Source organism: Rhipicephalus microplus, chromosome 1 (assembly GCF_043290135.1).
Source record: "Rhipicephalus microplus isolate Deutch F79 chromosome 1, USDA_Rmic, whole genome shotgun sequence".
NCBI classification, from domain to species: domain Eukaryota; kingdom Metazoa; phylum Arthropoda; class Arachnida; order Ixodida; family Ixodidae; genus Rhipicephalus; species Rhipicephalus microplus.
The window spans coordinates 282,836,810-282,850,407 of NC_134700.1; the positions used below are offsets into that span (position 1 = coordinate 282,836,810).

The window sequence follows — 13,598 nt, forward strand, 5'->3', positions numbered from 1 at the left end:
TTTCCTCCCCCTTTGTTCATAGGCCACTCAGTATTTAAAGATTCCGGCTCCGGCGGCTGCATTTCCCATTGAGGCAGAAACACTTGAGGCCCGTGTACTTAGGTATCATCATCATTGTCATCATCATCATCATCATCATCATCATCAGCCTGACTTCGTCCACTGCAGGACAAAGGCCTCTCTCATGTCCCGCCAGTCAACTCGGTCCTGGGCTTGCTGTTGCCAATTTATACCCTCAAACTTCTTAATCTCATCTGCCCACCTAACCTTCTGTCTCCCCCTAACCCGCTTGCCTTCTCTGGGAATCCAGTTAGTTTCCCTTGATGACCAGCGGTTATCCTGTCTACGCGCTGTACGCCCGGCCCATGTTCATTTCTGCTTCTTGATTTCAGCTATGATATCCTTAACCCCCGTTTGTTCTCTAATCCACTCTGCTCTCTTCTTGTCCCTTAAGGTTACACCTACCATTTTTCTTTCCATTGCTCGCTGCGTCGTCCTCACTTAGGTATAGGTGCACGTTAAAGAACCCAAGATGGTCTAAATTTGCGGATGCCGACCGCAAGGGTGTCTTTCCAAATCATATCTTAGTTTGATGTCATGAAATTCCAAGAGTTAATATTAAGTATTACGAGTATTGAAGATTGCTTTAAGTGGAAGCTGTGACCGTCAGTATAGATGAAGAAAATTTCGCGATCGTACACTTCTCAAAAGACACCATCCCGCCAAAGTCAAAGACTGTGATTGATGCAACCTTTGTACATTGCATCTACTAGCCTATAGAATTACATGCGCTGGTTCTCAAACTGAAAATACGGAAAGCTATGCTACAATGCGGAGGAAACAGCTGGTGCACCGTTGTTATGTCACATAAAGAAACACCAGTCCCGGCACGCTCCGAACGGTCCCTCATTTCGCCACCCATCCAAAATCTGCACAAAATGGAAGACCAAAATACAAACCCTTTGCAAGAAGCAAGGGGTGCGAGCTGGACAAAGGCCGATATTTCGATACGGCCATGAGCCGGCTTAAAAAATTCTCGCTGCGGCAACATTGCATGACATCAAGTATGTGGTGATGTGAAGGCGTAGGTGGTGTACCTGAATGGAAGGATACGTGAAGGTGGCAAAATTTTCTGAGTGCCACACTACTGAATAAACCGTAATATCAATAAAACAATGCGCCCTACGACCAACCTTCAGCACGCAGCAACCTCTCATGATCTCTGTCCTACTGCCCCTTCTTTATTCAAAGAAAAAAAAGAATTATTTACCACCACCACCACACATATGCATCTTGCTCCTGGTGAAGTAATGTACTTCGACCTCTGACCATCCTCATCAACGCTTACCTCACTGTGCAAGCCAATGAATGGCATCATACCTCGCCGTAATGTTTTGACTCAGTCACAATAACAGTAACGCATTTTAAATAAACACACACACACACACACACACACACACACACACACACACACACACACACACACATGCAATGCGTTACTGTTAATGTGACCAAGTCCAAACATTACGGCGAGGTATGATGCAATCCGTTGGCTTGCAGGATGATGAAAGCGTTGATGAGAATGGTCAGAGGTCGAAGTACATTACTTCACCAGGAGCAAGGTGCATATGTGTGGTGGTGGTAGCGTTAAATACTTCTTTTTTTTTCTTTGGACAGGGAAGGGGCAGTAGGACAGAGGTCAGGAGAGGTTGCTACGTGTAAGGTTGGTTGTAGGGGGTATTGTTTTATTCATATAACGATACACACGCACACACGCACACTGCACAAACCTCAAACACTGAAGTTAGGTAAATACACCCCTGATGCATTTCAACCTGCAGCTTGCTCCTTCCTGAGATAATAATTGTTTTATTGCTTGTACTCACATGCCACACTCATTAGGTTTTACCTTTATGTTTTTCAACGAATTGACGTTGTTTTTTATGGAAATTACTTTGGCACGTTTCTCCTCTTTATGTTTACATTGGATTGAGCCTGTTATACCTCCTGGTGGTGCTGGCTACCCCGTTTTCTTTTTAACTATTTTTATATATAAGGGGCCAACAAAGCACGCACGCACACACACATTCGGCCATCTACTCTCACAAAATAGCAACTGAAAGTTTTCTCACCTTCCCCCAAATCGCAAGATTGTTAAAGTATACTAACACAGAACTCTATGTTAGTACACAGAACTCTGTGTTAGTATAGTACACAGAACTCTATGAGCAGCCGCAGGAAGGGACTGAAAATGGCTCATGTTGCTTTTTACACCAGTGCCATACGGTCACTTTTGAGCGCAATCTGGCCTGATCCTAACATAATATCCCGATAGGGATTGGTTCGCTTACGCGATGTGCAGAAGGTGTACAGAAATTTGTCCTAATGGAGCTCGATCGTGATTATGAGTGCGCCGTGCGGTGCCGGTATTATTTTCCCGGTGTGCGTCTTTCGATGAAATCAGTGGCTCTACGAAGCATCATCACGTTTGGAAGGAGCACGACACAAAAACTACAAGAAATAGCATTGATCGAGATGAAGAGAGTGAAAACATTGATGTTAATGTTTTAAACCTTTATTCATAATAGTCGGTGTTCTATCTTGTCGTTGTTCTTCGTTATTGTCTGTGCCGTGTGTGCGTGCGTGTGTGTGCGTGCGTGCGTGCAAGTTATTTTGTAGATGTTTTTTATGATACGAAATTTTTAAGGTACGCTGGGCGCAATTATACGATGAACCATTTTAGAGCTTGCGAAAACACTGAGCCTCGTGTTATCGTCCACGCCAACCACACCGCTTTAGAAATAAAAAGAATAAATACAATCGAAGAAAATGCCTTTTCGTAAACCAGAGATGCACAATTATCCTCGCACTAAGTAAGATGCCAGGTGTGCGCATGCGTGTATGTGGGAAGAACAATGAAGGGAGGGCAGGAAAGGATGTAGTCTGTGCACTCGCTCAATCTTCTTCAGCAATTGCAACTAACGGGTTCGGGCATTGGTTTAACCGTTTAACTATATACACCCTCCTACTTTCTAGCGCAACCAACCCACTGAGTTTTAAACGAATAGACCGGAGTGCGCATTCCCTGAAAGTGTTTTGCTTCCTCCATATTCAGAGGCGTAGCGACGACAGAATTGTTCGAAAGCATCGCGGGCTCAACAAATGAACGTCGGGATCATATACGGTGACGAAATATCCCCGCTCTGTATTTTCCCGTCATACTTTGAATTCGCCCAGCCAGCTTCGATAATTGATTAGCGCTATGCGGCTCAAGGAACGTGTCGGAAAGCGCAGCTCATGGAAAGTCTCCGTCTATAGAGTAAACGTCATATAGCCTCCTTATATATCCTTGGCGTACAATACGCCAGCGCAACGGCTTTGATTGATTGCTCCATGACTGAGGTCCCCTGGCGTCTCTTCGTCGTTCGTTGACCCCTCGTTTGCTCTTTACCTCCGATGGGAAGAATAAGACGGTGAAATTCGAGCCGCGCAGCTTCTCGTGGCTAGCTAGCGCTGTCGTTTGAAGTGTGTCTCGCTTACATTATTTTCTCTCTTGTGCATTAACAAGTTCATCTGCCATCAAGTGGTCCCGGAGAGAACCCGTTGCCCAACAAGGAACTGTCATTATAGTCTCAGAGCTGCAACGTTTCATGTCTCTCCGAGTGAAAAAAAAAAGATATCTCGAACAAATTGCTGAATGAAATCATCACAAAATAAAGAACTAAAATACTTAAAGAGAAACAAAAATCACAGATAAAGGAAATACTTGTCTAGAAGTAACAACTCCACCTGCAGTCGTTCGGGCTATAGATTACCCTTTTTTTTCTAATTCAAAACAAGGCAGTCAACCAGCAAAGGAAGGCAGACCCTTGAACTGCATTGCATTGAACTACCCTGAACTTGCATTGAACTGAATTTTTGTTCGAACTAGAAAGAGGAGGAGACATAGACATAGCTGGAAAAGAAGGGACGAGCAAAGCTAGATTGACTACCCTGCGCAGGAAAAGGAAATGTAATTGAAAAACTTGAACTAAAAAGTGTGCGGAAAAGTCTTCGTACAATCCCGCACGTGAGAATGAGCGTAAAAGACTACATATTCATGCTAACGATGAAAAAAGAGTCTTCCCAACAACATTTTGATCTGATTAAACGGCCTAGCCACTTTCGTGGGGCGAGAACGCCTTTTCGAAAAGTGGCGCAAGTACGCACTGACGAGCGCGTGGGCTTTGATTCCTCAAACCGCTGCAGTTTTCTCAATTAAGTTTTTTTTTTTCTTGTAAGCCATAGCGTGTGCTTGCAGAGAGCCTGATGACTAACTACAGAGACGGTATTTTAGACAGTCATTGACAGGCTTCTCTTGCTGAAGTTCACGCGTTTATCTTTCCGCTACCAAGGCACATTAATGTTTATTTGTAATTTTGTTTGTTTAAAAGTACCTTACACGCCCGGAGATGCATTTAGTAAGGGGGGTTGGCAATACAAAAAAAATATTAAAACGTGTATAGTGTACCAAAAGATAGAAAATATATGAGAACATAAAAACTGTTGCTGTAACACAAGCGTGAACACATTATATGATATGATCGCATTATGTGCTATAAAACAAAGATAGGCAAAGGAAAAGTACCATTAAAATTTGGCACATTAAAATACGAAAGATCTAATTACACAACGAACGCGACCTAAGGCGGCTAAAACCAAAAAAATATGTGATGTAAAACTTCACACAAATGACAATAAAGGCTATGAAAAAATAAGAAAGTAGTTGTGGTATGAAACATTATTTTAACAAATGCGTGTTCAGTAGACGTTTAAAGTTTTCTTGGTTATTTTCGGAAGCAATCGTGTTAGAAAGGTCGTTGCAAAGGTGAATGTCTTTTGGAAGACCGGAAGAGTTAAATGAATTCGTTTTTCCGCGAATGCGCATGAAATAACACGGTGAAGAGACTTTCTTTCGTCGATGGAACACACGTTTCTTCAGAGGAAGAAAAGGACAGGTGGAGTTTCCAGTACTTCAGTACTAGCCATGTGCCCGCTCTAGTACGCATACATGCGTTTCATTGTCTGAAGTGTGAATAACTCGATCCACTTTAAGTTTTCTTTAATTTGTAACATTTAGATACACACATAACATGAATTTTTGTGCTCATTTGTAAGATGTATGCTCTGTTTTTACTCGTTTTTGAAGTTTTGTTTGTGTATGTACGAGTGGCGTGTGCAATAAAGCTTCCCTTTTTCAACTCATTATATAAGGAACGAAGGATGGAAGGAAGCTGACAAAGGAAGGAGGCAGGGAGATTAACCAGAAATACATCTGGTTGGCTAACCTACACTGGGAGATAGGGAAGGGGACGAGCCCCGCCGCGGTGGTCTAGTGGCTAAGGTACTCGGCTGCTGACCTGCAGGTCGCGGGTTTGAATCCTAGCTTCGGCGGCTGCATTTCCGATGGAGGCGGAAATGTTTTAGGCCCGTGTGCTCAGATTTGGGTGCACGTTAAAGAACCCCAAGTGGTCTAAATTCCCGGAGCCCTCTACTACGGCGTCTCTCATAATTATATGGTGGTTTTGGGACGTTAAACCCCACACATCTATCTAGAGAAGGGGACGACAGTGGGTTAAAGATGTATTTATGAAACAATGATAGCCGGGCTATATCCCGACGATTATGCAAAGAATGAAGAAATAATTCGAGTTTAATTTGCGTAATGATCTTGTTAGAGTCGTAACAACTTGAAATTAAACGTGCAGCCCTATTTTGTGCAGATTCGAGTTTTTCGATTAGATATTTTTGATGGGGAGACCAAATGGATGCCACGTACTCAAGCTGAGGTTGTACAAATGTTAGATAAGCTCGTTTACGAATATCGTTAGTATACTGATGAAGTTTGCGACGTATGTAGCACAATGACCTTGAAGCATTAGTTTAAATGTATTCATTACGAGTTGAACACGAAAGGGTAGAAGTTAGATAAATACCGAGATAATTGTATTGTGTGTCATGCAAGATTTTTGTGTTTTTATATGGTAAGAAAAGGAAGACGTAGTACGCTTGCAGCTAAAACTATTGATTTTACATTTAGCAACGTTAAGCTTCATTAGCCAAGTTTTACACCAAAGTTACACAAGTCAAAGTCTTTCTGGAGGACTTGGTGATCATCATTAGTTTTAATAGGATGGTAAATAATCCAGTAATCTGCAAACAAATTCTCACGTGTGATGAAATACTACTCGGTTAGCCGTCAATGTATTTAAAAAACAAAGTATACATTTTGTAGCACAAATAATGTATATCAGAAGTGAACGGAAGTATTAAAGCAAAAAAAAAACGTTATATACCTCGCCGCACGTGAAATCTGACCGTCGGCGGGAACGACCTGCTCAAAATATTATCCTGACGTGATGAAGTCATAATATGACGTCACTAGATCACCAAAGTTTGTGAAGTTATCATGACGTTACTGCGGTGTCAGGTCACACGATGACGTCATCACATGGTACCGTAGCTTGGTCCAAAATAGTCCTATCACGAATGCTCTGCAAAACCAGTTGATGTGCCTGCGATCTTGAAGGCAGTGAAAAATCACGTTAGCTGCTGAAAACTTTAGGAACGGTGCACTGAAAGTATCAATACATCGACTGAGAAGAGAAAGGCGGTGGCTTTTGCTTTGGAGTCTTCTTGAGTGAACGCATGGTGGACCTTGTGTGATTTTTTTTTAACCAAGCTTCTTATCTCTGCGAGCAGAGACGATATTGTTGTGAGATTGCTCCGGGCTACGAGCGTACAAATTTTATTCCCCCGTAGAAACATTCGTTTCTGCAATTTACGCTATCCTCCCTTCAAAGCAATTCGTAACTTAATTCCCTCACTGGTATAATACGGACTCTCTTAGTTACAAACTTACTGTTATTAAGGATGACCTTATTGTCGATGCAGTGAAGCAACGCGCTTTATTAGCGATGCTTATGCTCTGTTCTTTTTAAAAACTGTAACATCAGTCGGTGCCAGAGCGATGAATGACGAGTTTATTTATCTCTGTAATAGTTCTAACCCAGTGCTCTTTATGTGCTCAGTTGGCCAAAGCACTTTATAAGAATGGTGGCGCCACTTAACTGAAACAGTTCTGCATGACAGGTCACGTAGGCTCAATCTATATGCAAAAATAGTGAACTACTACTTACGTGCACACGCCTCAAAAGAAGCAGCACAGTGGATTCACTTTTCAAGCCCCACTAACCATGTTATTTTGAAAGATATGACCCTACCAAACTTCGACCCTCGACGGGCACCAAATGGGTGCTAAGTCTTCTGTGAAAAAATCAACGGCTGCAATGATTGAACCGGTGGAACTGTACATCCAAACTTTCTCGTCAAACATTGTTCAAGCAGTGATGCACGAAAGGAGACGTAGCTCCGCGCTTTTAAATCTTGAGGCGAGCATGAGTTGAACGTGCATGAATTTCAAGGAGAGGTGCAATATTGAGAAGACAACAAAAAAAATGGAGAACAATGCCAAAGGCTATAGTGGCAGGGTTAGGTAGAAAAAAATGGCGAAGCTTGTGTTAAGACGCACATGGCTTGAAACGACGAAACTGGACAAATGCGAAGACTAATATGGCTGCTTCCAAGTCGTTGCTGGGCTTAGCTACGTCATTCTGGGTTGTTTCTATCTTCTCAGCGTAGAGAGGTTCGAGTTAAAGCACAGATAGTCACAGACCCGACACGGATGTCGGACTGACTTCGGAGTCTTGATGAAACCAAGCGTTAGCGCCTCTCATGAATCTACGGGCACGTCGCCTTCCATCCCTTAGGGCTTTTTTCACAGCCACCATTGCATTTCGTGCTATCTGTTTCTCGTTGTACGTACTCAGGGTTTTCGGCTAGCTGTCATCGCTTAGCATCCATTTGTTGTTCGGCTGACTATTGCCTTCTTCATATTTAGTGGGCCAGTGGTCAGTAGTGGGATTTGCCCCATTCTTGTAGAACATACCCGTTTATCATGATGATAGTTTTTCAGTTCGTGGGACAAAAAACGATTTGCTAAGCAAGTTCACTGTTTGCTGAAGTCAGCTTTGTAGCAAGGCCTACGCAGTGAATGTGGAAGCCAGAAGTTGGAATGTATGAGGAAGTAAGACTAGAAACTCACTTAAGAAACGCGGCCGCTGCAGCGAGTTGAGTAACCCTCTTGCTGTCTATGCCTTCAACACATACTTAGCTGTGAGAGTCACTCAACATGTACGAAAGTACGAGCCGTCGGCTGACCACCTCTACGTCCCGCGCACAGTGTAAGATGCGCGACCGTATAGGTTGCCACGCCTAAATCGGTCAATCCTACCGGAGGCACGCAGTACCCCTCCTCCTCCACCAGCTTCTATCTTGATGAACCTGTCGTGCGTGGAAGGACGGCTGGCGCGTGTCCTTCGGTTGAACAGAGATCGTCGCGAGACCTTGCATGCGATTTCACTCTCACATGGAACACATGACTTGCGGGGCATGTTCGTTGATTATGCCTTTACACTGAATATCACAGTGACGGCAAAAATGCGTGTGGAGGATAATATGATTGCTAACACAACAAAATCTGCAGCAGCATTCACGTCGATGCTTGCTACTTTCGGTGCGTGTAGCATCGCCACTGATTGTTTCTTAACCTGCACCCACTCTCGGTTGAACGACGACTGGACGTACACTACATCAGCGTTGTGAAAACACACCAGGCGTCTCCACGCACTGTCCTGCAAAAAGGAAATTCTCGGAGAAGCAATCGGCATTGTATGAAACTCGCGAAGCAACGCATCGCTCAAGCGTGGAACATCCGTAAAAGTGTTTCTATTCCGCCTGACGAGACGTGCGTATGCGGTGTAGAGCTTAGAACATCGGGTCTCCGGGTGCTCGAGGTGCAAGCTTCAAATTCAGTCGTCGAGACATTTCACTTAATGCTGGTGCGCGGTGCACTAACATCACACGCGTCTTGACAGACCCTTTTAGCTGCCCATATGGCAGCTAAATAAGTACTATGCGCGTTTAAACTAAGCGCATTCAAAGAAATAAAAGCGTAGTCCGCAGAAATTCGACCGACCGCTAAGTAGCATCACGTCCCCTGCGACCACTCGCTGTGTAAACATGGTCACTATTTTGCTGGAGACGGTACGAGCCCGTAACAAACTACGCCATATACGAGTCGGCGACGCTCTCATCTGTAAATTGCGCTCGGCATATTGCCGCGGCCGCGCTTGAAATGCCAAGGTCGCACGTGCCTCCTCATCGAGAATGTTCACATCGCGATAACGCCCATTACCGCTATAGCGCTGCGGACGCTGCCGGCGCCACCACGCACATACATACGCAGCACACAGACATGGCTGTCCCACATTGCCCGATACACGCAGCAGGTACTGGAAGCTCTTCAGCGCGCGCTTGATGCGGCCATTGTGAGCGCCTACGACAAAAAAATACAGTGTCCCCTTTCCTTCCACTTCTTTCTCGGTTTCTCTCGGTGACAAACTAGATGCGTAAAACGAAAAGTATCAAGTCGTCGCCATGCAGCAAAGTGAGCGTGCAGAAAACTGACGCATGAGGGGGCAGTAAACAAATTACGGTTTCCTGTGACGGCGCGGCGTAATGCGGGCTTCTGTGTGCGTATACATGTTACGCCGCACCGCGCACAAATGCGCGCCGTTCCCGCTAAGAGGCGCTTTCGCGATAACCTTATCTCGGCTGCTGCCGCTTGAGAGAGGAGCTATTAATTTGCCTCTTCGAAGGTAGCGGCCGACAGGTCGTCATTTCCGGAGCTGCTGCAGCAAGCAAGCCGGAGCCGCATTCGCGTACTAGCTCTCGATTTGTTTTTGTTGTCTTTCCTCGTTGTTTTACTATCTTTTAATTTTTCGTTTTCGCAGTCCAGGTCACCAGTGTTACTTCTATAGTGAAGGAATGATGACAACAAGAGGGAACAGTAAGCATCATCGCAGAGTATGGCACCACGAGATCGGCGCTCGAGCTCCTCCATCTTCCTCGTCCTGTCGCTATCTCCAATCTCCCACCTGCCCGTTTGGTTCGCCCAATAAACCTCGTTACATTTGGTGGATCGTGCTGGGTAACCACATCGCCTACAAGCTGGAACTCCGATCTCGCACCCTGCCATCGACCATGCAAGTTGACGCTGCCCAACAGACAACCCCTCTCGCGGCTCCTACTTGCCCCGGCCCGGTTCACCAGCGAGACCCCCCGATCTTTGCCGGCACCGAACACCAGGACGTCGAGGACTGGCTGTCTTCATACGAGAAAGTCAGTGGACCCAACAGGTGGGATGACGCTGCTAAGTTAGGCACTGTCAATTTTTATCTCACCGACGTGGCCAAGCTATGGTATACGAACCACGAAACCGAGTTCGCGAATTGGTCCGCCTTCAAGGAGGCAATACGTGCCGTTTTTGGTCGTCCTGCCTTACGGAAGCTACGCGCCGAACAACGTCTGCGCACACGGGCACAGGAGCCAGGTGAAAATTTCACATCATATATAGAAGATGTGATCGATCTCTGCCGGCGCGTCGATGCTTCCATGAGCGAGAGTGCGAAGGTACAGCACATTATGAAGGGCGTCGACGATGACGTTTTCCAGATGCTTCTCGCGAAGTCTCCAAGCACTGTGGCAGAAGTAGTGACTTTGTGTCAAAACTATGATGAATTGCGGAGGCAACGGGCTCAGACGCGACGCTCATTCCAGACAGTCCAACCAGTGACCGCACTGGACGCTATGTCTGACCAGACAAACCTTCTCGCACAAATGAAAGACTTCGTGCGAGAGGAAGTGGCTCGGCAGCTTTCTCTGCTACCTTTTGCTCAACGCCAGGAGCTCTCGCACCAACAGCCACTGCGACACCCACCACCATTGGCTCCCATGCTCCGACATGTGGTCCAGGAGCAGATTTCCGAGGCTATGCCGGTGCCCTTGCAGCAGCCCCCCGTCACCGCGCCTCTTACTTACGCTGAGGCACTAAAGCGGCAGCAGCGACACCACCCCCCGTCGTTCCAGGGACTGCCGTATACCTCAGCCCCGACTCAGCCGTCCACCGCCTGGGTTCCTCCTATTGCCACCACAGCCTCGACTCACCCGTCTGCCGCATGGACTGGTCCCCTCGTCGCCAATACTTGGAGAACGCGCGATAACCGGCCCATCTGTTTTGCGTGCGGCGGCCCTGGCCATATCGCCCGTTACTGCCGTCGTCGCGTGCCGGGATACACAGACGGCCGTACACAGAACAGCTTCATGGACCTTTCCCCGTCCCGTCTGGAAAGTTCTGACCCTCAGTCAAGCTCGTCTTCACGGGAATGTCCGCGTACTATGTCTGGTCGCTCACCTTCACCCCGTCGTCGCTCCCTGTCACCCATGCGTCGTCGGCCAGCTCCTGAACACGAGGGAAACTAACCGCCGCAGTTCAGGAGGCAAGAACTGCGCTGTCGAAATGCTCAAGTCCTCGGACATTGCCGTCGAATATTGTCGAAGTTTTTGTAGAAGGTACTCGAGCATATGCTCTAGTGGATACTGGTGCTGCCGTTTCCGTGATAGACGCTAAACTTTGCCGCAAGCTCCGAAAAGTGACGACGCCTCTTAATATGATGTCCTTGCAAACAGCGAATGGGGACCCGGTTCAGCCTGTAGCCGCCTGTACTGTCCGACTGATGATCGCGAAGGACCACTACACTGTTGAGTTTATTGTCCTGTCGTCGTGCTCACACGACATCATACTTGGATGGGATTTTTTATCGCGTAACCATGCCGTTATAGATTGTGCAAGGTCGGAGCTTGAACTTTTCCCGTTTTACGACCAACCAACCAGCCGCATTCAGCCCGCCGTACACAAGCTCGTCGTCAAAGAAGGCACTGAAATTCCTCCGACAGCAGCTGTGTTGCTCCCCGTGTTCTGTGACGGCATTAGGAACGAAGCTGCATTCTTTGAGCCATCAAGCCTCTTCCTTAGTCGAAGATCACTTCTTCTGCCTTATTCAACCCTCTCTATTTCTGAAGGAAACAGTGCTCTTTGCCTCATCAATCCCCTTCCGTATCCCGTTGAACTGTTTCAAGGTGAATCTCTTGGACACGTGCATGCCATTGATAAAGAACAAATTTTTATCATGCCGCCAGATTGTTCCGGTGACTACGACGCCATCAGTGCCCTCAACCCTTCCAATATACCACCTTGCGATCTTTTCGATTCATCGATTGCCGACGGACTATCGCCATCTGAACGCTCTGAGCTCCTTCAGCTGCTCTACCAGTTCCGTGAATCCTTTGACGTTGCTCAACCTACCCTTGGCCGAACTCCCAGTTTTTCCCACCGCATCGACACAGGTTCCAACGCGCCAGTACGACAGCGACCATACCGTGTGTCCGCCACGGAACGTCAGGTTATCACCGAACACGTTGACGATATGCTCAAGCGCGACGTTATCCGACCTTCCCAAAGTCCATGGGCATCACCTGTCGTTCTTGTTAAGAAGAAGGATGGTACAATTCGCTTCTGCGTTGATTACAGGCGCTTAAATAAGATCACTCGCAAAGACGTATACCCTTTGCCCAGGATTGATGACGCCCTTGATTGCTTACAAGGTGCCGAGTTTTTTTTGTCGTTAGATTTGCGTTCGGGGTATTGGCAGGTGCCCTTAGCAGATGGTGACCGTCCAAAAACAGCATTCGTGACACCGGACGGGCTATATGAGTTCAATGTCATGCCCTTCGGCCTCTGCAATGCGCCGGCCACATTCGAGCGCATGATGGACTCGGTTCTGCGGGGTTTGAAATGGAACATATGCCTCTGCTACCTCGACGATATCGTCGTCTTTGCACCCGATTTCGCAACACACCTTGTACGCCTCAAACATGTCCTCACGTGTCTGAAGAATGCGCATCTCCAACTGAACCTCAAGAAATGCCACTTCGCTGCTCGGACGCTCACCATTCTCGGTCATGTCGTATCAAAGGATGGTGTTCTTCCCGACCCGGCTAAACTACGCGCTGTTGCTGAATTCCCCAAACCAACGACTGTAAAACAGTTACGCAGCTTCGTAGGATTGTGCTCCTACTTTCGTCGGTTTGTGCGCAACTTTGCCTCCATAATTGCCCCTTTGACCCAACTTTTAAGCAGTGCCAAGGACATCTCATCATGGTCTTCCGAATGTGATCAAGCATTTAACACTCTTCGCCGTCTCCTGACATCTCCGCCTATATTGCGCCACTATAATCCCACGGCAGCAACTGAAATCCATACAGACGCCAGCGGTGTCGGTCTCGGTGCAGTTCTCGCTCAACGCAAGGCTGGATCCCCTGAGTATGTCGTCGCCTACGCCAGCAGAACGCTCAACAAGGCTGAGGTAAACTACAGTGTTACCGAAAAAGAGTGCTTAGCCATACTTTGGGCAATTGTCAAATTTCGCCCATACTTATATGGCCGCACCTTTGCTGTAGTTACAGACCATCATGCCTTATGTTGGTTGTCGTCGCTGAAGGATCCATCAGGTCGCCTTGCTCGTTGGGCTCTGCGACTTCAAGAGTATGACATCCGCGTCGTGTACCGTTCCGGCCGCCAACATGCCGATGCTGATGCA

General features: G+C 46.8%; 1 protein-coding gene across 1 annotated transcript in view; it reads right to left on the reverse strand.

The window, feature by feature from the left end:
• The window catches only part of LOC119165342 (neurotrimin), a 188,667-nt gene that overhangs the window by 151,096 nt on the left and 23,973 nt on the right, over nucleotides 1–13,598 (reverse strand). The gene's annotated exons all lie outside the window — the stretch shown is intronic.